We start from the raw sequence: 24584 nt of genomic DNA, 5'->3' as shown, positions 1-24584 counted from the left end.
ACCACCACATCAACAGATCAAAGGAGGAAAAAAATATATTTATTTCATATATTTATTTATTTCATATATTTATTTCAATAGATGTAGAAAGCATGTGTCCTAAAAGTCATTATCTATTTTTTTTTTAGGTGGAGGATGATGCTGCAAAATCAATTTCATTCACTCTTCCAATAGGACAACTGGGCAGACACTATTGTCTGCACATTTTCCTGATTAGGACAATATTAAGGCTATTTACATGCACATTAATTCATACCTAGTTGGCAATTAAAATATTGGGTAATTTTTCTTATGGTGTTTTTGTTTTTTATTGAAATATAATTGACAGGTAACATTATATTAGTTTCAGGTGTACAACATAATGATTTTATAATTGTATACATTGATAATATGATCACCACAATAAGTCTAGTCAACATCTATCACGATACATAATTACAAAAATTTTTTTCTTGTGCTGAGAACTTTTAGGATCTACTCTCTTAGCAACTCTCAATCATATGATACAGTATTATGAAACTATAGTCACCATGCTGTGCAATACATTTCCATGACTTATTTATTTTATAGCTGAAAGTTTGTACAAAAGGTATAAATTTCCAGTCATTATCCCTTTTTTTCAGGAAGATTAGCCCTGAGCTAACATCTGCCACCTATCCTCTTCTTTTTGCTAAGGAAGATTATGTGACTTTATTGAGACACATTAAAGAAGGCTAAATAAGTGGAGAGACATACCAAATTCACTATATTCATAGATTACAAGAATCAAATATACAGATACACAATATTGCCAATTTATCTTCCAGTGACATTTAAATCAAGGTCTTGCCAGCTGCATGTGGGCTCATGTGCTTGCATGTGTGTTGTGTGTCCATGTTTATGTGTGAAGACTAGCCAAATCTTCCTGGATGAAAAGAAAAAAAAGTAGGACTTGCTTTGCAAGAATCAATATAGATATATTAACAGAATAAAAAAACCCAGAAGGTCCACACATATATGTTAATTTGATATACAAGGAATATTTTTCAGATCAGTGAGTTAATTTTTTTTGCTTTCATAAGAGTTCTGGGAAAATCAAATAGCTATATAAAAAAGTATAAAATTCAACTATCACTTTTCACCATAAAAAATGCAAATAGCTTAAGGAATGTGAAACAAAAACTACTAAATCTTAGGACAAAATATAGGTAATTTTTAAAATACCTTGAGACAGGTAAAACATATTAAACAAGACACTAAAAGCATAAACACTAAAATAGATTTATAAATTTAACTACATAAAAAAAGGAAGACTTCTGTTCCTCAAATAACATTATGAGAGTGAAAAGACAAGCCACAAAATGGGAGAACGTACTTATAGGAAATATAACTACCAAAAAAAGTAACTTCCTAAAAATTAATCAAAATAACTAGGAAAAACACACATACCACACCATAAAATAATTTAGTAGAGATGTCATCATATTACGAAGAGAAAATACAGATACCTAGTAAAGATCTGAAAGTATGTTAGTCTTAAGAGACAAGTCTACTAAAGCCACAGTTAGGTATCTTACACTCCCTATGTATTGGCAAAAGCTTTTAATTATAAAAATCCTAAACATAAGAGCAGAGCAGGGCACATGCACTCATAAACACTGCCTGTGGGGGTATAATAGTCCAAGAATTTTGAAAATTATTTGGTGTTGTCCAGTAGAATGGAAGATGCACAAATTCCACACATCAGTAATTCCACTCTTAGAAAATTTCTTGCACATGTGTGCCAGGATCATGTGCAAGAAGGTTCACAGACACATTATTATTGCCAAAATTTAACACAAATTAGAAACAACTGTAACAGTGATAAATAGATTTTGGTAGAGTATAAACAGAAATAAAATATAGCAATTAAAATAAATGAAATACAGCTATAGGCAATATGCATGGAACAAACAATATTTAGTAAAAAATACATGCAATATAATTAAATTTGTATATTAAATTTATGTAAACTCATATAAAACAGTATGAATACATAGTTTATAAATGTATACATTTAGAATTAAAAGCATGGTATGATTGTGATAGAAATTAGCTGAATAGTTCCTCTGGGAAATGTCAGGATTCATGTTCAGAAAGGGTTACTTGTGGGGCTTCTGCTGTAATGGCAATAATTTATTCCTTAAAATGAGTGATCAATGCATCAATGCTTGCTTTTCATTATTGCAGAAACTCTCTCTCTATATTTTATGCACATCACATTAAAATTTGTGATGAACCAAAATGAATTAAGTTAACATCTTAATTACTGATACTATAAGCCCCATAGGCACAATATATCAATTATTTGTGGGGAAAAAAAAGGGTATGCTGTTTTTTCTACTTTAGGTAATACCTCTCTCTGGATGAGCTTTGTGATGGAACAAACCTATAATGACTCCTTTTTATGCTCCTTATCTAATTAAACAAGTAAAGCAAAAGTAAAAACAAAAAAATTGCAGCTTAGATTCTTGGGAAGAAAATTAAAGCAATATATAAAAAGGAATATGCTTGTTTCAGAAGATAAGTTCAGTTTTGTTTTGTAATTTTTGAGACTGACACAAACATTATCTCTGGAAAGAAAGTTTTCTTATTTTATTGATTAGAAAATTAACACTCCCAGATTGAAATGCTAATGCTCATGATTTAAAACCAGTTGTAGATTAAATTTTTTGTTGTGGTTTTTAAAAGGGTCTTTTAATGCTACTAAATTTTTATTTAGGTGACTTTCAAATATAGTTAGTAAATTTTTTTGAATTTGGCATGGCCTGTGTCACATGTTCATTTACTAGAATTGTCCCTCCTTATGCTACAGTTGCTGGCAGTAGGTAGCCTCATAAAATGACTTAACCGTATAAGGTCAGAGATTATTCTTTGCAACAGGAAGCTTTTAATGTTATAATAGTTTAGTGTTTTTAGTTTTTAGCTTGTCAGGACGTTTTCTCAATGGATATAACAGTATTATTTCCTCATTTTGCTTTTCCTTATGGAGAAAGTTAATCAGCATTTTTATAATATTTTTAGAAATTGTCTTAGGGAAGGTGGACAATAATAAGACAGAAGAAGGAGGCAGAGAACGAGGGGATGGAGAGCATAAGGAGGAGAAAGAGGAGGAAAGAAAGAAATGAAGAAGGGAAGGAATTAAATAAGGAAGGAAGCAGGTAGGCACAGAGAGAGGAGAGAAGGAGGGAAGGAAGGAAGGGAGGAAAATGAAAGCGTCTTGCATGGGAGTTGCTTGGCACTTTTTGGATTTCAGTGTAGAAGATATTACCTATAAACTACTTAATAATGAAAACTGATTTGGGAATATTCAAAAGGGCTTTGGATAAGAAATATCTGCAAAGTGAATTGACACAAGATGGGAACACTTCAATATGAGAATGGCTTAAGTGGCAAATGTAGGTGAAAGGTCTAAAATATTTCACTGCAGAGAAATAATAACAAGAGGAAGGCAAAAAAGGATTGGGGTTTTTATTTGCTAATCTGTTGGTTCCAAGATAGAAAAAACTGAGCATCATATGGGATTTGGGGTGGGTAGTAATCTTTAAAGGTCTAGCCTTTTGCATATAAAAATGGAAATTTGATTATGGGACAAGCAGCCCCAGAACTAAATTAAGACATACAAGTCTTTCCTGTCAGAATATTCGTGCATCATCATCACATGAATCTTTTAATACTTTTTATAAAATGTAAAGGAATATGTCAATTACAAAAGTTTAAATCTATAAATAATGTACTGTCTGATAAATTATTTGCTTGGTTGCTGAAAACTTCATCTTTATTTGTCTTCTGAAATAATTCAGGAAATATTAAACATAATCCTCCATCTTTACTTCCAAAACTACTTTAGCCTACATCCAGTAAGATAGAAAGTTCAATTTTACTTATTCGTTCTCCCTGGCATAAGTTCCAGATTTTTCTGGCATTTTATGCTTTCATCTCCTTTTTTAAATAATTGAGTATTCTCTTACTGTCTCTTTTATCCTGAGTCATTATTTAACACTTATATTTCACATTCCTTGTCCTTTCTGCTCACATATAACTGTATCTATGCAAGCCTCATTGCACACCAGGTGCCCCTCCACTTAGGCTCTCCCCATCATAAGAAATAGCTTGAAAAGTATTGTTTAGTTAGAATCCTCTCTCATGAAATGTACCTTAGCTGGGTATGGAATTGTTAGTTTGCAGTTCTTTCTCAAATAGTCTTTGGGAAGTCTTTGAAACAATTGCACATTAGAATCACTCAAAGATATTCTAAATAGTATTTTGCACTAATCTACTCATAGAAATTCTGGGGTTGAATACATTGCTATTGTCTTTAAAACTCTGAGATGATTCTAAAGTGCAAATATGTTTAAAAACCATTGACCCAAAATAAGTGTCTATATCTCTTTAGTTTCTAGTTTCCAGTTTTACAGGTAAAAAGTTTTATTACATCAGACTATTCTTTCTTTATTCTCCCCTTTTTTTCATCCTTTGATCCCTTCACCCATTTCTCCTACTCCTCACCCCCTGCTTCTGGCAACCTCTAATCTATTCTCTTTATCTATGAAATTGTTTTTTTTTTAGATTCCACATATAAGAGAGATTATATGGTATTTGTCTTTCTTTGTCTGACTTATTTTGCTTAGCATAATGCCCTTGAGATCCATCCATGTTGTCACAAATTGCAAGATGTCATACTTTTTTATGGCTGAATAATATTCCATTACATACAAATTTTAGGAATATTTGTTCTACTTCTGTGAAAAGTGCCATTGGAATTTTGATAGGGATTGCGCTGAATCTGTAGGTTGCTTTGGGGAGTATGGACACTTTAACACTATGGATTCTTCCAATCCTGGAACACAGAATATTTTTCTATTTATTTATTTCTTCTTTAATTTCTTTCATTAATGTCTTGTAGTTTTCAATATATAGGTCTTTCAACTCTTGGTTAAATTTATTCTTAGGTATTTTATTCATTTGGATGTAGCTGTAAATGGAATTGTTTTTTTAATTTTTCTTTCTGATAGTTGATTATTAGTGTAAAGAAATGCAACAGATTTTTGTGTCTTAATTTTGTATGCTGCAGCTTTACTGAATTTGTTTACTAGATCTAACAGTCTTTAGGGTTTTCTATATCTAATATATTATCTACAAATAGTGACAGTTTTACTTCTTTCTTGCCAATTTGGATGCCTTTTATTTCTTTTTCTTGCCTAATTACTCTAGCTAGGATGTTCAATGCTATGTTGAATAAAAGTGGCAAGAGTGGGCATCCTTGTCTTATTCCTGATCTTAGAGGAAAAGCTTTTAGCTCTTCACCTTTTTTGATGTAATATGTTCTTTCTGTTTTGGAAACTTTATTTTTTTTCTTTTCATACAGGTAACTTAGGTCTTTTGCTAGGTAAGTACTCTCTTTACCTTGTCTACAATTTGGTTACACTCTACCTAGTTCTAGTCACTTAAAATTGCTACATCTCAGCCATAACTAGCATTCTCCTATTCCAAACAGTTTGGTTGTACTTCACACAATACTTAGTCAATGTTACTTTAAATTAGTGGTGTTCATGTATTTGTTTCATCATGTCCAATGGATTATAAAATATTTCCCATGATACTGGTTTTATAATTATTCTATCTCTAGATCTCTGCAAAATGCATTATAGATTGTTTTTTTATATGAAAACCATAAAAAGAATTTCACATAGAACAGGATATTTTATTTAGAAACGTCTCCAGTAAGTAAGTACTGTGCTGAAACACTCAATTCAAATATAATTCACTAATGAGCACCATTAATTTCCATGCCTAGGTAGGACTAAAAATGTGAATTTGCTGACTTGGGAGAGGAATCCAATCAATCGTTCCTTCGGTCTGTAATAAATTTAAGTAAGCAGGCACCATATTCAAAATAGTTTATATAAAGGGGTAAACATTTCAGCAATCCCAAAGTTTATAAAATCCTTTACTTGTTATATTTGGCTAATTGATTCTGAGAACTTACAACCTTCAGGCACCACTTCTCTTGCATTCTAACAGCAAATGCCCTGAAAATATTCAGTATCCTATAATTAACCTACTTTAGGTCTGCCAAAAATTAGGATAATACCTATTTAGAGTTTCTAATATCAAGAATATTCTGAGCCAGCTATGATGGCCTAGTGGTTAAAGTTCACTGCTCTCACCCCTTCACTTGTCCGGGTTCACTTCCCCAAAGTGGAACTATACCATCTGTCTTACAGTAGCCACGCTGTGGAAGAAGCTCTCATAGAAGAACTAGAAGGACTTACAATTAGAATATACAACCATACACTGGGGAGGGGAAAAAGAAAGAGGAAGAATGGCAACAGATGTTAGCTCAGAGCAAATCTTTCCCTGCAAAAAAAAATATATATATATTCCAAGAGATTGTATTGGAAAATTATGAAAATTCACAAACACTGTAACTTCTAAAATTAATTTAATCAGGTCTACATTTGCTGACATTATATTTCCAATTTTACAATTATAATTAGTATTTTAATGTCACTTTTATTAAATATATAGTATAAAATATATAACATATAAATGTATTAGATATAATATTATCTTAAGTTCTGGAGGCAAGAACTCAGCAGGTCCATACTCTCTCTAGAGAACCAATTCCTTTACCTCTTCCAGTTTCTGTGGCTGCCAGCATTCTTTGGCTTGTGGCCACATAATTCCAATATTTGCTTATGTGGTTCCATCGCTTTTTCCCCTTCTGTGTGTCAAATCTCCATTTCTTCCTCTCTATAAGGATATATATGATTGCATTTAGGGCCCAGTCAGATAATTCAGAATAAGCTCCTATCTCAAGACCTTAAATCTAATCACAAAGCAGCGTCCTTTTTTTGTCATAAAAGGTAACTTTTACAGCCTCCAAACATTAGGGCATGGATATCTTTTGTGGAGCCACTATTCAGCCTACTACCGCTTTCCATTCAAATTATGTTCTTAATTAGGATGTCAGAATATGTGAACATATTTAGCAGCTACAGATACAAATAAACATGCTTTTGTTGCAATATATGAATTAATGCAGGTCATACAAAGGGAAAATGATTCTATTTACATAGTTTTTTAGTTGAAGCACCTATAATTTAATCTATAAGCAGAAAATCAGTTGCCTGATTATTCTTATCAGAAAATTATCCTTACACTCTATATGCTAGACTGAAAAGCAAGAATGTATATTGTTTAAGTAAAGTTTATTTGCTTGCTAACAGGCTAAACATATAACTTTTCCTTTGGAGATAAAAATGACAGTATCCACTGTAACTATGCCCCATCTTCTATGAGATTACTTCATGAACTGTGGTGTGGAAGTACGGCATCTTGGTAAAATACTAAGAAATTGATAATATTTGTTTTCTTCTGAGTGTGTGCAAATCATTTATATTAGTTAAGGCAAATGCTAAAATGCAAATGAGTTAACAGAGGTTCCAAAATTTAGTGGCTTAAAGAAAATAAATGTTGTTGACTTACCATGTAACAAATCTAGGGTGACAATCTTGGTTGGTGATTGACTCTGTTCCTTGTGGTCATTCTGGGAAACTGTTTTCTTTCTGGTTGTTCTGTCCTCTTCTAAGGTGTTGACCTGATATGCATGCTTCACATGGATATTCATTTTCCTGTGTAAGGGAGAAGAAAGAGAACATGGAGGAAGACCATGCAATGTTTTAATGCCCAAACCTGAAGTGGCACCCATCATGTTCCTTCATTCTATTAGCCAAGCCTTAGTCCCATGGCCACATCTAGTTGTATACATGGCTGAAAGATATCTCCACTTGAGCAACTATATGTCTAGCTACAGTTGTCTTACTGTGAAAGATAATGTATTTTGTTTTCAACTTTCTCCACCACAAGGTCAACAACAAAGGTAAAATATGCAGTATGTTAGACCATGTGGATATCTATACATTAATTGGTAAAAGACAAAGAATTTGAAAGCAATTGTCTGATTGTCTGCCTTTAAGACACATGTTGGAGTCAAAAGTTGAATGGAGATATTAAATTTGGGTAAAACAACAGAATAACATTCATAATCATTTTAATTAGCTTATTTATTAAAATATTTTATAGCTACTGTATGCCCTCAGGACATAGAGATGAATGAAATCGTATCCTGAAACCAGAAAACTCACAGGATGATCATCAAAATTATCCAAAATTAAATAAAATCCACTTAAAGTAGATGATGCAATCACATCAGATTCATAATCCAAAAGAGAAACTCAAAACATTTTCAGGATTAAAGAGAATTTAGTTTTTTTTTTTTTTTTTGAAGATTGTTTTATTTTTTTCCTTTTTCTCCCCAACGCCCCCCGGTACATAGTTGTGTATTCTTCGTTGTGGGTCCTTCTAGTTGTGGCATGTGGGACGCTGCCTCAGCGTGGTCTGATGAGCAGTGCCATGTCCGCGCCCAGGATTCGAACCAACGAAACACTGGGCCGCCTGCAGCGGAGCGCGCGAACTTAACCACTCGGCCACGGGGCCAGCCCCAAGAGAATTTAGTTTTTAATGGAATTCTGAGACATTGTATTGAGATAGAATGAAAGCTCCATTTTTGCAGTAAAAGTTGACCAATTAGTCTCAAATTGTGAACAAAATTTTGGAGAAATAATTGGCTTTCAGTTATGATGACATGAGTTCTTTTAGATCAGCATTTGAGCCACAGTGAATAAAAGTGTTGATCTTAAAATATTACTTATGTGGATTCATTGAAGATGACACGAATATGGGAATAATAAAAGAGGAATTTCCAAAGTATACAACTGAGACAACAAAATTACATCAACCTAAACAAAATGCTCATACAAAATTCCTACAATTCCAGAAACATAACTTATTACTATTACGTCTAAGTATACACCACTTTTCCAACCGGGATTTTCCTCCTTTTGACAAATTTGAGATTCCCCAGGACCTTACGATATTCTGGATGCAAACTCATTTCTCCTAAGAGATGCTCTCCAATGGGTAACTTCTTTGCTATGCACCTAGGAATGCAGTCTTTAGAAAATATTTTACATAGGTCTATATAAAATAATAATAATTGCTACCATGGTTTGAGTGTCTAACTATGGACCTGCACAGACATAATCTTTCATGTCTTATATCATTTAATCCTCAAAACAATCTTAGGATCAGGGCATTGTTATTCTAATATCACTAAGAGTAAACCCAGGTTTACAGAGGTTGTTAATTGATCTAACCAGACTGCCAGTAACTGACACCAGGCCTAGTGGCACCAAAAGCTGCACAACATTAATTTGTCAGGGTTTGATCAGGCCACAGTTAGGGAACAGATATTTATTACTGTTTTCTTATATTCAAGGTGCTCTGTGCATGCTTATGTCTGTCTATTTCTGACTTTCCTGCTAAAATCTGAGCTAATTGAAATTCACATTCTTTTATTTCTTTTTATATCTCTACAGCTTCTGATACAGGATTCTGCATACTCAAAAAATGTTCATTAATTAGACATTGTTTGATCTGATTAAATATGTTCAACTTATATTATTCCATAGGTCTAATGCTACTGAGGATTTATATTTACAAAATCACTGACTGAGAAGGTTTTAAAAAAAAATCTTTCACTACAAACACATTCATTATCTGTTCCTTAGTGGGATGACATCTAAATTCTAGTATCATGATACATTATATTTTAGTCACCTTATTTATCTAATGCCTATAATATTTTAATTAAGATATTTAATTACAATTCTAGGCTTTACTCTTTTTGATCATAATTTGTTAACTGCTTTATGATATGTGTTTATGACCAGTCATTTAAACAAAAATCAATATGGATATTTTTAATTAAGAAAATGATGCCTATTAAAATATGATTCCACAGCAGTGGGCATAGCATTTTTTATATCAAACAGTGAGAAAAATACATCACTAGAGACAGTTTTACATTGCTTTTCTTTATTTCATCAAACTACACTTCACTTGAAAAATTTACAGCAAATCTATTTTTATTCCAAAGTAGCCTGTGATTTAGTCATACAGTTTTTTTTTAATGTTAAGTTGATTAAAAAAATTAGTATTTTTCTAATCATCATGCTGCTTTGCCACACATTCCTACATGTACCTGGCAACATTGGTGTTGATAAAAATGTACAGCCTGTGTGCCAATGTTTTAATGAGAGGAATGCGTGAAAGTCAGTTGGTCTGACCTTCATGGAATGGTTTACTGGTAAATATAACTTTGGCAAGAAAGCTAAGGAGGGGAGGAGAGGCGTTATTTACCTTATATATAAAAGTAAGGAGGTAAATGAGATCCTTAATCTCTGAAATTATGTGAATTTGCTAATATTGTTCTCACTTGAGTGTGTCTATGCACATGCATGTGTGTGTGTTTAAAGAAAACTAGAAGTTTTTCACAGTATTGTTTCTAAGTTTCCTATTTCAACATGAAATGTAATCAGGCGATGATAGAGCAAAAGTTTAAGCCAATAAATAGTACACACAGTTATTTAGCTGTTTGCATGCTAATAACACCTATTATTTAAAGGTTAATTAAAACATAACTTTGAACCACAGTTTAGATTTAGAAGGATTGTTTTGAATTTCCTAAATCTCAGAAGTCTGTACTCAGGATTTACGAGTGTGAAATGATGGGATTTTTTAAAACTGCTGATGGCTAGTCTGTGTATGTTTTTCAAGCAATAGTTGTTTTTTCTTAAATATTACATACAACTGCAACAATGGAAAAGGTTCAAAAGACTAAAAATAGCACATAATATAATAAGATAACCAAGAAACTACTGCAATTGGGTGAGAAATATCAGTTTTGATTTTGTAATCAAGGTTATCTTTCACTTTTTATACGATCTTAAAAATTTTTTTTTATCTCACTGTGTCACAAAAATTCTACAAATGAGATGATTCTAATAATTATTTGAATTGCAAGTTAATTATTTGAATTTTTGTTAAATTTAAGTACCACTTCTGTTTTGGATATTAGTTAATGAAAACCTGAGGAAATTCTCATTTTAAAATTTTTAAAGAAAAACAAATGAATAATTTTTAATTTCCACATTCATGATCAAAAATAGAATTTAAGAGAGAAAGAGAAAAAGAAGGAAAAACAAAAACCTCCTTTCTGACTATAAGGTTGATTTGTTTTTTTAAGATTAGCACCTGAGCTAACAACTGTTACCAATCTTTTTTTTTTTCCTGCTTTTTCTCCACAAATCCCCCCAGTACATAGTTGCATATTTTAGTTGTGGGTCCTTCTAGTTGTGGCATGTGGGACGCTGCCTCAGCATTGCCTAATGAGCGGTGCCACTGTCTGAGCCCAAGATTCCAACTGGTGAAACCCTGGGCCTCTGAGCTGGAACTTAACCACTCGGCCCCTCGGGCAGCCCCTATAAGGTTTATTTTTTCACTCATATGAGATCAGGGAGCTGTTTTCCTGTCCTTTTCATCCGTATCACCTAAACAAAGGCTCGAAAATGGTAGATACTCAAATATTACCGAATTATTAAATTCATGAGTGAATGAAGAACATTCTTCTCACCTCTCAGGCTCACACTCCCAAAAATGTCTTTTCTGTAATAAAATCCCTAAATTAATAACAATTAAAACAGATTCAGCTGGGTTGCTTTAAAGTACAATCATCTTTCCCTTGTTCAAAAGAGAGAGAAAAGTCTTTTTTTCTCTATCAACTGGGCCTCATCGTGTGTATTTTCCATGCTTCTTATCCAGCAGACAGCTATCTAGGATTTGTCTGCTTACTTTCTAAATTGATTTAAGTGAGTCATATAATTATATAAACTTCAATAGTATCCCAAAAGCAATATAGATATCAAAATTAGTATGTGAATAAGAAAATGGAGCATAGATGAAGCTTACATTTCTATAGCTTTGTCAGTAAAGAACAAAAATTTAGTACTGACTTGTATATTCAAAGGAAACAAAGAAGAAAATCCTCACACAGGTGTCAGTATATTCTTATTACCAAAAATAAGTGCAAAAGTCCATGCTTCTGAAATCTGAGCAAAATTTCCTCTTTTGAGACTTCTTTGTGGATGCTAAAGGTGCCAATGACAGAAAATACTTTTCTTTTTTGCAAAAGTTACATTTATTTGTTGACCCATAGTGCAGGAATAATATGAGGCATTTCCTACATAAAAGCATCTACAAATAAGTCTCTTATCCCTCAAGCATCTGGATTTTTTTTTTTTGACAGTCAATATAAGCTTAAATTGCTTTAGTTCTGTCCATTGAAAATAATTTTCACAAACATCAATCGAATTAAACAAGCCAACAAACAGAGAAACCAATGGAATGTAGACTTTGCATTATAGGCGTATGTGGGAAAGAGAATATTTATCGAGTATCTATTATGTCAGATTTTTGTTAAGCTGCTTTACATGTATGAGATATGGGGCAGTGTGTCAGTGAATAAAGAGGAGGGGCACAGAAATGATCACCTGTGTGACTTTGGAGTTATTTAAAGATTTTTAATATCAATTCTTAATCTGTAAAATTGAGATCATAATATATTTCCCAAAAATACATCTTTGGGAAATGTTGAGTGCATAGTAGCATCCACTACATAAATATTGTGATTTTTATTTTCTATATTGTGCAGCTAACATTTTTATTTCATATAAATGAAACAATGTTATTATACAGATCCAAAATGAAATACTTATCCATAATTACTCCACTAAATCAATATTTTTTCTTACTACAGACCAAATCTCCCCAGAGCACAAACCAGCCCGAGGAGCAAACACACGTCCCATGTCATTCATGTCCTGATGCTTGACTCTCTTTGAGATACTGCTTTCATTTCCAACTCCAAGCCGCTTTTGAGGCAGGCAGCTGCTGGAACAAATGGGTGAAAATGGGCCTCTGGCTCTATTGACGGTCTTGACTCCTTTCCCCATGTACATGACATACATACAGATGAGCTGAACCACGCAGGACAGCAGGAGGGCGGAAGAATCCGGCGGGGAACTTGTCCTCCTCACAGAGATCTGAGGGGAACTCAGTATCAGTGCCACACAAACGTGTGACTATTTCCAGACATTTATTTAGTTTGTGAGGAAGATTAGCCCTGAGCTAACTACTGCCAGTCCTCCTCTTTTTTGCTGAAGAAGCCAGGCCCTGAGCTAACATTGTGCCCATCTTCCTCTACTTTATACGTGGGACGCCTACCACAGCATGGTGTGCCAAGAGGTGCCATGTCCGCACCCAGGATCCAAACGGTGAACCGTGGGCCTCCGAGAAGCTGAACGTGCGAACTTGACTGCTGCGCCACCAAGCCAGCCCCCTTTCCAGACATTTAAAGTTCAGGAAAGAATTGAACTAATGGTCTGAATCTTCTAGACTTTTGAGGCTGGAATAGTGAAGGAGACCAACAAGCAGATAGACATTGTGTATGTACTTCCAGAGAGTACAGGATAGGGTAAGACCCTTACTTGCTTCTGCCTGCCTACTCCAGGAGCTCACCGTTGCAAATATTTAGACAACTGGACCAGAGAGCTCACAAGGAGCCCACTGAAAGAGATAATGCCGATCTATGGGTTCAAACTATGAGAGAGAGAAGTATTACAATAAAAATGCATGCCAAATGAAATGCAACATTTGAAGGAAAAATGAATTGATCATACACACGCACACAAAGTGATCCATCTACAACAAAAACAATATTCCCTGGGGCTTAAACATATATTTGAAATAGAACATTGAAGTGAAGGAATCATGAAGGAAACAATTTTAAATAAACTTTGAAAGATTGATCTGAAAGGAGAAAATGGAACAGATGTGAGAGAGGCAACACTTAATTTACAGAAGAAAGTTTCCCCTGAGTAGGAAAGATCTGAGTTTATAGTTTGAAAAGTGTCATCATTATTCAGGGTAAATTAATGAGAAAACATGCAGAGACAACAAATTCTGGTAAGATTGCTCCACTATAAATAAGATAAAAATATTGCAAATTTCCAGATGGAAAGAACAAAGATGTCCAACTGGTCCTTGGACTTGTGATATGTGACACTGGAGCTTGAACACAGTGGGATCCTCTATCCACACACATCATCATTCAAGGTGAAAGGAAGATAGCTGAGGATATCTACAGATAACTTATAATTTTGACTTACATTTGAGAGATGGGAGAAATGGATATTAGAGCAAATACTGATATACAACTATAGAATAGTCAAAGGCTCTCTTTATGGGAACGTATAATATGATTTCAGAGTAGAATTATTGAGCCAAAAGAGAAATAGCATAGGGGGGATTATAATCAGTACTAAAATACCAATAAAATTTAGGACCTAGGTTTGCGGGGAATGGAGTGTGGTATAGGAGACAGAAGTGCTGTAAAGTCTTGCACTACCAAGAGAAATGTAGCAGAGAAATGTGGACAAATAAGAGCACTGTGGTGGGAAAGTAGCGTATCTTAGAGGAAAAAAATTTTATTTTTATAAACAATATATGCATCTCCTTTGGATTAATGTGAAAAGAGGGTGACAGAAATTTGTTAAACAAAAAGAACGAGAAGGAAGGGTCACAATAATAATTTAAAATTTGTAATCATTTGAAGACAGTTTGGCAGTTTCTTAAAATACTAAACATACTCTTACCATATGATCTAGCAATTGTCCTCTGGGGGACTTATCCAAAATAGTTGAAAACATGGCCACGCAAAATCTACACATGGACATTTGTGGCAGCTTTATTCAGATTTGCTGAAACCCGGAAGCAATCAAAATGTCCTTCAATATAGGTGAACACATAAGCAAATTGTGGTACATCCATATATTTATTCAGTGATAGAAAGAAATGAGCCATTAACCCACAAAAAAATTTGAGGTGTTTAAATATATGCAATTTAGTGAAAGAAGACAATGTGAAAAGCATACCTACTCTATGATTCCAACTCTACGATGTTCTGGAAAAGACAAAACTATGGAGAGAGTAAAAAGATGGGTGGTTTTCAGGGGTCTCGGGGAAGGAGAGGAGATGAAGAGGTGAAGCACAAGGGATTTTTAAGACAGTAAAGTTATTCTGTACAGTACTGTAATGGGGATTACACGTCATTATACACTTGTCAAAATCCATAGTACCTACAACACAAAGAGTAAGTCTAAAGTAACTATGGATTTTAGTTAATACTGTGTCAATATTGGCTCATTGATTGTAATAAATGTACCACCTGATACAAGATTTCAATAATAGTGAAAAATGAGAGTGGCAGGTAGGTGAGAGGATATATTGGAATTCTCTGTACATTTCACATGTTTTTCTGTCAACTTAAAATTGCTCAAAAATAAAGTCTATTAATTTTAAAAATTAATAATCAAAGAAGATAAAAAATAAAATCAAAGTGTATCAGACATTTCACAACATGTGAAAGAACCACTTTCACTTTCTAAAAACAACACTGTTATTTTGGGTTAAAATCCCTGCTAATGATAATATTGTGCTTTTTTATTTCAAAAAGTGAAATGTATGGAACCTGCCCAGTGGTGTAGTGGTTGAGTTCATGCACTCTGCTTTGGTGGCCTGGGATTCAAAGGTTCAGATCCCAGGCGCCAACCTAGCACCACTCGTCCAGTAACATTGTGGCAGCATCCCACATGAAACAGAGGAAAATTGACACAGATGTTAGCTCAGCGACAATCTTCCTCAAGCAAAAGGATTAACCTTGGCAACAGATGTCAGCTGAGGGCCAGTGTTCCTCACACACACAAAAAAAGTGAAATGTATTTTGCAATATTAAATGTTTTAATTTAAAATAAGGAAACATCTTAGCAGAAAATATTATGAAATAATGAACAAATTTTTAGTATCCTAAATTTCAAAACTTTAAATTTTCCTGGGCATCTTTGATGTCTTCACAAGCTCACTTGTTTTCCTTCTTTTTTCTTCTTCTCCTCCTCTTCCTCTTCCTTCTCTTTCTCCTCCTTTTTTGTTTCTTCTTCTCTTCTTCTTCCTTCTTCTATTTTCCTAGAACACTATCCTGATGTTTTTCTTAAGAAACTATTTGTCCTTTATTGAACTATTCAAATGTATTTCATCCCACCCTTCCTTTAACAACTACACATATTTATATCTCTTAGTTCAAAAGATCTTTTATATTGCATTACTCTCATTTTTAACTTCTTTAGTTTTTTTATTAGAGTTTTCTTATAATCTTTCTTATTGGAAAAAGCTATATGGTACTCATCCTTGTATTTTTCTGTGTGCAACTCGGTACTTGCCACATTCACACAATTAATAAATTACTATATGCCTTAAAAATCATAAAAGAAACTCAAATTTTTTCAAAATGCAATCTCTGCCTATGAATAAATAACTGTGTGTTTGGAGAGATGATACGTATACACAAAAGAAGCTACTTAATATATAATAAGTACTAGAAAGATTTGCATGAGAGATGACGACGGGGAGCATTTTAATGTAGTACACTGATAAAGAGTATGAATAAACTAGTTTTCTTAAATTTTTTTGAAAAGTCATATTTATCTTGTCTCTGTGAAAAGTTGAATCAGACATAACTTAGAATCCTCCCACCTCAAATAACTAAGGCAAATTACAGAATACCTCTGAGTTTTAACTTCCTCGTTGGGATAAATCAGAATAAAAATTCCTTTTATAGTTTAGAGTTACATAAAATAATTTTTAGGGTGGATATGAATCTCAGTCCGCAAACTTAGGTGTTCATGAAAATCCACGTTTCATTATCTTTTAAAAACCGGTGTAAATTTGACTCTGAAGAACATTTTCATTAGGCTGGTAACAAAATCCATTTTGGCCCTAGAGCTGTGAAGCTCCATAACTCCTGTCCTATTCCACTCTGGAAAATTGCAAGACAGTATGTGAAGCAATTAAGGCATAAATTTTAAAGCCAGACTTTTCAGTATGAATCCTAGCTTGATCACTTACAATATCTATGAACTTAAGCAAATATTTATGCTCCTTAGAGCTCAGTTTCCTCCTCTGAAAACAGAGGTTATAATAGCAGTTGCCTCTGAGGCAAACCGGGTGGATACTGGGTAGCACACAGCAAACTTGATACAGTTGAGCTGCTTGTGGAAATTCTTGGAGACAGAGGGAACACCCAGTGTGCAGGTCTCTTGTCACTTTCTATTGCAGCAGGCAGCGATCTTGCTCAACAGGTGTCAGACTCCAGGAGATGGATTCCATTAGGCTCTGATGCTTTTAAATTGAATGTTTTAAGAAGCACCATCTCCTGCCCCAAGAACTGTATGAAATGACAAAATTAGGCTTCAGTTCAATATTCACGATTAGGAGAGTGCAAGCTCTTTTTCTGGCATAATGAGGGGATGTGGGTCCAAAATTTGCTCTTGCAGCTTACACAGCATGGTAAAAGGGCAACTGGATTTGCCACCTCAGAACTCTGCTGACAATGAATGCCTTGAACACTTGGTGATGGCCAGTTCCCATTCAATTTCGTATGAAGTCAACTTGCAGGATCTCAGTCTTGGACAAGTTAATCTTTATATCACATTGCTGTATTAGGCTATTTTAAGGATTAAATAAGTTAGATAAAGAAATAATGAGTTAATGGTGAGTGCTTAAAATAGTTCCCAGCAAATATTGTCTATCTAATTTCTAGCTAATAGCAGTAGTAGCAGCCACAGCAGTGGTAATTCCTGAGCCCTGGGACTATGCAAAAGCCCAGAGTATTTGCAACTACAAAACTAGGGATCTTCTTTTTGGTGGTCCACCTCCGGGTCACCTGCATGTTCCAACCTGCATGGTCTTTACAGTTGAGCAGCTCTGGCTGTACAGGACGTGCTTGGGGAATGGGAGTATTTGTTGGGGCTCACTTTGTATTTTACAGTTTTTGGCTCTCCCTTCTGGAGCCTTATGACCTACCTGTAGTGCTCCCATGAAAAGTTAAATTGTCCCCTAAAAATATGAAAATTCTGAACACTTGGTTCTATCTGTATGGAGATTTTTACTTCTTTCTGCTACTCTTGGCAGCAATCCTTCCTACCATTCTCACAAGACACTTCTCACCAACGAAATAATCACAGGACTTAATGAGAGAAGACAAGAAGCGCCACAAATTCTGCTCTTAGGCTGGTTTTTCTTCTTCTATTTTTAATCCTGAAAAAAATCATTGCTGCAAGAATGAATCAGAGATTGGCTACCAACTAGTACAAAATGTATGTGTATGTGTGTATGTGTGCCTGCACACACTCTTAAGAAGTGAAAGTTGTTAATATTTTGCTGTACATATGTGGAAACAGTACATGCTAGTTTAAATGAGAAGCATCCTAAAGAAACATTTTAATATTAAAAGAATTCAAGAGGTAAAATACTTTGTTTTCTGGGTAAATAAAGAATATTTTATATTTGTCAAGAAACTACATGATTAATTGGAAAAAAAGGGGAACACTGAAATCTAAAGCTCAAGAAAATAGGGCATGAAATTTAATATAAGAATAAGATTTAATTTTTTTTTTTTGAGGAAGATTAGCCTTGAGCTAACATCTGCTGCCAATCCTCCTCTTTTTGCTGAGGAAGACTGGCCCTGTGCTAACATCCATGCCCATCTTCCTCTACTTTATACGTAGGACATCTGCCACAGTATGGCTTGACAAGTGGTTCCATGTCTGCACCCAAGATCTGAGCCAGTGAACCCTGGGCCGCCAAAGAAGAATGGGTGAACTTAGTGCCACCGGGCCAGCCCCAAGATTTAAAATTTTTGAATAAATAAAAAAAAATCTTGCATATAATGATTAGACAACTAGTGTTGGTTGATGGTTTGTGGTAGAAGTAAGCTGTTTTGGTCTTGGATATTGCTGATAACATTAGAATGAAGCAAACAAAATTTCTAAATGACTAACACCATTTCTAAGTGAAATAAAACGATTAACATTTTCTAGAAATTTTTTGATTATTAAAAGGAAGTCAGATCAAAAAGAAGTTGGATGATAAAGAAAAGAACCTTTGAAATAGATGACATTGCCATTGACATAACAAATGACAAAGGAGAAGACTGTCGTTACAATTCATGGTGTGCTTTAAGATGAGCAAACTGTTAGTAAGAGGCAATGATGCAATGATCCTTCTGCCACAAAGAGGATACCAAATTAATTTACGATTGAAATGACTTTTGCCTGTAATATAATGTTTTAAAATGAATTACTTAATTGTCTTAAAGTGGATTTATTTCTCAAAAAAGCACTAAGATGTTTGTATGTTGTCCCAAGAGGAAGCATAGACAAGAGTGTGGGTGTTCAGGAGTGCTCCTTGAGAGATGAGTTAATTTATAACAAAAGAGAGATAGCCTCCATCACTAAAATTTTTATTGATACTCCTATATTGTAAGCTAGAGTCATGAGGACTTCTGAGAGGGACCTGTAAGTTCTTGTATGTACCAAATATTGCCTTAATTAATGCTGCTTCACAAATGTTTCACTATTTTTGAAACACATGTAGATGCTGTTGTAATTAATATAATGCCTTAATTTTAAAATGTTGATCTTATTGTATCTGATTTTTGTCTTTTTTGTTTTTGTTGAGGAAGGTCAGCCCTGAGCTATCTACTGCGAATCCTCCTCTTTGCTGAGGAAGACTGGCCCTGAGTTAATATCCGTGCCTGTCTTCCTCTACTTTATATGTGGGATGCCTCCCACAGCATGGCGTGCCAAGTGGTGCCATGTCCACACCTGGGATCCGAACTGGTGAACCCCGGGCTGCCGAAGCAGAACATGTGCACTTAACAGCCACGCCACTGGGCCGGCCCCTGATTTTTGTCTTCATGAATAATAAGAATAAAACTCCTATTACCTAAGGATTCAGAACATTTTTTGCAACAAAAATTACTTTGAAAATATTCAGAATCACTATCGAATTTTTATACCCCTTAGCTCTGATTTTTCTGTGCACAGTCATGTGCTGCATAACAACATTTTGATCGGTAATGGATAACATATAGGATGGTGGCCCCATGAGATTAGTACCATATAGCCCAGATGTGTATTAAGCTATGCCATCTAGGTTTGTGTAAATACACTCTATGACATTTGCACAACGACAAAATGGCCTAAGGACACATTTCTCAGAATATATCCCCATTGTTAAGCAACACATGAGTATACTTTATATTAATGTGGGATAAATCCTTTTACCATTATGAAATGTAAAGTCACTACAAAAGAGCCACTCATAAATGGAAGGATGCATTTGCATTCAGATCACCTGTGCTTATCTGAAAAAGATTTGCCACTAAAATACAAGTGGCATTTCACTCATCCATAGCCAAATGAAATTACCAGATAGAATTTAACCATGTTTGAGGTTTTCTGCTTTATTTTTTCCCTCAATCTGTCTATACATTTTCTTCCATATTGGACTCACATGAGATATCTAATTAGTGATCATAGCTAACACTTTTTATGGGCTTTTAATATACAGACAATGTTCTAAATGCTTTGCATGCATTGTGACATGAAATCCTCCATCAGGGTAGTTCTGTTCTTATCTTCACTTTGAGAATGAAAAAGGTTAAGACTTAGAAGGGGAAACATTTGGCTTTTCTTACATAGCTCAAAAGTCATGAGCTAGGAATCAAATAGGCAAGCCGACAACAGAAGCCAAATTTTTAATGATAACTCACACTGCTGGTGATTAATACAAAATGCTGGAGAGTCATTTTGTTAATATATTGTTATTTATTGCTTTTTCAGAGAACACGGTGACTTCCAGGCCCTACACCAACCAAGAAGGTTGACAGCAGCCTTGGTGTTTTGTTCCTTTTCTTCAACTCTTTCTTTCACTAGAGGCATAACAACTCATAGACTTCTGGAATGATGCTTCGAGAGCTTTTATATTAAATCAATGAATAAACATCCCTAGCAAATAATCCCTCATCGATTGGCAATAACTTAACAAACTCTAGTCGTATAGGACTTTAAATAGCATTTTAAACCAAACTTTTTCACCTGAATAAACATAGGTAAATGCACATTATATTTGACAAATATGCGCTTTTCTATATTGGTAAATGGAAACTTTGTGAAAATTAATTTATTCTTATTTTTTAGCTGCCATGTTTTACACAGTATTACTTAGCTTATTCCAGTAGAAGTTAGAATAAAAATAGAAGTATCATCATACTTACATTTACAAATGTGTTATATTTTTAGAGTCATATTCTTGGGGACTCATAAAACAACCAATTGCATTTCCATTAAAATGCAAGCTGTTATATTTTATTTAAAATTGCTTCAGGAACTATCATTGAAAGTTTCAGTAAGCATATTCCTTTTATTTCTTATTTATCAATTGACGAATTTATTTACAATGTTATGCTGAGAAAGGGTTTGGCAAGTTCTTTTGCATTTACATTAAAGTGTTATAGGGTCTGGCCTGGTGGCACAGTGGTTAAGTTTGCATGTTCTGCATCGGCACCCTGGGGTTTGCAGGTTTGGATCCCGGGTGCAGACCTATGTACCTTTTTTCAGGCCATGCTGTGACAGGCATCCCACATAAAAGGAAGATGGTCATGGAGGTTAGCTCAGGGACAGTCTTCCTCAGCAAAAAGAGGGGGATTGGAAGCAGATGCTAGCTCAGGGCTAATCTTCCTCAAAAGTAAATAAATAAATAAATAAATAAATAAAGTGTTGTATATTATTAATCATGTATGAGTAAGACAACGATTCTTTTTAATAATAAGATAGCCATATAAAGAGTATTTCAACAAAAATAAAATATAATAATGTTCAATGATTTACTGTAAATCTCTCACATGTAGGAGTATTGCTTCTGGCAAAGAAAGCAAGAAACACATAGGTTATATCACTATTATCACTTCTGCTAACAAGAGTGAAACAGAAATGCTCAAACTATTTTTTTTTCTGCTGAAACAGATTCATCCTGAGTTAACATCCACTGCCAATCTTCCTATTTTTTTTTTTATGTGAGCCACCACCACAGCATGGCCACTGACAGAAAGGGGTGTAGGTCCATGCCCAGGAACCAAACCCAGGCTGCCAAAGTGGAACACGCTGAACTTAACCACTAGGCCTCCAGGGCTGGCACTCAAACTATTTTTTTATCGTCAATTCAGGCAGAAGAAAAAAATTTAGTTCAAACTTTGCCTTTTTAAGAGAACTCACTATTTTATTTTCTTCTCAATGAGTTTGTCTTTAACCAACCTCAGCACACACTAAACCACACAATCTCTTCAGCTGGTTGTCATGACACTTTGCATTCAAACTCAGAGCTCGATATGTAAGATTTCTTCTGTTTAATTAGAACATTATCTCTAAGAACACAGCTTTTGGTGAGGGGAGGGATGAAAAAACAGGCTTAGAGAACAGGCTCTTGTATACATCCTTTATATCACTGTGTACATTTTAAAATTACCTTTTTCTAATTAAAATGCAAAGTTATTTGTCATTGGGATGCTTGATATTTAAGTACTATAACAAAAATAAACTGAATATTTTCAAAAAATTTCAATAATGTATAGCCTTTTACTTGTATGTTTCTTTTCCATGTTAGGTATAATAATTCGCATAGACTAGATTGTTACCTAATATTTTTATAACAAAATAACACATTTTACTGCTGATCTATAAAATCCTTTTTATGAGCTTATATTTTGAAATAGGATTTAGTTTCTTATAGAAAAAAATGTTCAAAGAAAAAGAAAATCACATTGAAACTTTCTATGATTACATATTTTCAAAAACAAACATAATCTCATATATACGAAATAAACTTGGAAGAATAAATCTATTCTCCATTATGAAGTCTGTTTTTCATTATATACAATATGTGAAGTTCCAAAAGGAAAGGAAACATCACATCAAAACTGAGAAAAATACATTTATCTGTAAACTTAAGATTTTTTTCCTCTGTACTCAACAAAATGTTCCTTAGAGAACAGTATGATGACTACTGCTCAAATACTAGATCAAGGAGCTTTGTAAAAGTTACTTTAAAATAAATGTTTTAATTCACTTGTTGCAAATAGACTAAGTGCCCACTTTGGTCATAGCACTGCCTGAGGCCTGCAGATGCTCCTTCTACACCTTCATGATTCCTTGTGATAGAAGACATATAGATCATTTTTACATTGAAACACTTTATTACAAGGTAGAAAATAAATGCTTGTCAAATTAATACACAGACAGCTCATTAAATTGGAGTCAGGAGGCAAACGGGGGACCTCTCATGTAGTAGAGACCAATAGGAAGAAGAAAGACTTCCTCTTACTAACCATCAAGAAGCTCGGCCAATGAGAGATTGTCAGTCATGGCTCAGCCAATGAAAAGTCACTACACCACCTCTTAACTCTTTGTTTACAATAGCCCTCCCAGCTTCCTCTTGCCTCTGTAAAAGAGTTGCTTCTACCTCTTTGTTGGGAGACTTGCACGTGGCTTGCCACGCCTGCAGAACTCAAATTGCAGTTCTTTGCTGATCTCAAATAAACTTATTTTTCCTGGAGAAATAACTAGCTGTCTGTTTGTTTAAGGGCAGCATACCACACCAAAAAATGGTGAGATAAAGTACTGTGAGAATACTAAGGCACAAAAAGGTACTTTCAACTGAGGTACATAAAAGGTAGGGGGTTGGGCATCAGAAAACTTGAAATAGGAAGTTTTATTAATTTATCTCTCTATGGGTGCTAAGAAAATACGGTTTCTTATTTATAAGAAAATGAAGCCAAATTTTGTCTTTTAATTTTTTGCTAGAAAATTTTCTAGAAGACCGAAAATTTTTCAGGGAATCCTTGAAATTAAGCAAAAAATGGGCTTATTATACCAGATCTCATGCAAATGAGTTTCTGTTGTCAATGTTATTTAATTCAAATGAATGAAGATGTATTTACAGTGGACTAGTGAAGATAAAATTCTTATTTTGCTAACACAAGACATGGCCCAAGGATGAATCGGGTCTGAAAACATTTCCAGGACACCCATTTCCAGTGTATCACATGTCAACTAGTTGTATTTGTATCATTCACATCAGCTATTTTAATTATGATCTTGTCACTTTCTTTGAGCAGATTGATAGTAGAAGCAGAGAATTCAACTGTATTCTCTTAAGCCAAATAATAAAGAGTTTTGGCAAAATGTAAAACAATGCCACTCTTATTATTGCATTTTTGTTTTGGAAATAAAGTTATTTTTATAAAGAAATATTATATTAATAAGTAAGTTTACTATTATTTTGAGTAATTATTAATAAATATTTTGAGTATTTCTCATTATTAATGTCTACTGTATACATTATGTATATATGTATCTAGAATACATATATTCCCTGTAAACAAAACCTCATTGAAGTTTTCAAGTTTGAAGTGTGTAAAGAGGTCCTGAAACCAAAACATTTGGGAATCACTGCCTTTGACACTTGTTTGGGGATTAAGTCATCTCATAAATTAATTACAATTTAGGGGTTAATTATACTCTTTAATGGAGGATTATTATTTTATCTCCCTGTTTAAATATTAATTTTAACGAGGAACATCAGAGCTTTAAGATCAAAATTTAAGTGTTTTAAAAATAAAATAAAATTGAAAGTACACACAGACACAAATT

The sequence above is a fragment of the Equus quagga genome, chromosome 4, assembly GCF_021613505.1.
Source record: "Equus quagga isolate Etosha38 chromosome 4, UCLA_HA_Equagga_1.0, whole genome shotgun sequence".
NCBI classification, from domain to species: Eukaryota; Metazoa; Chordata; class Mammalia; order Perissodactyla; family Equidae; genus Equus; species Equus quagga.
The sequence above is the reverse complement of the archived record's forward strand: the minus strand, read 5'-3'. Positions refer to the sequence as shown.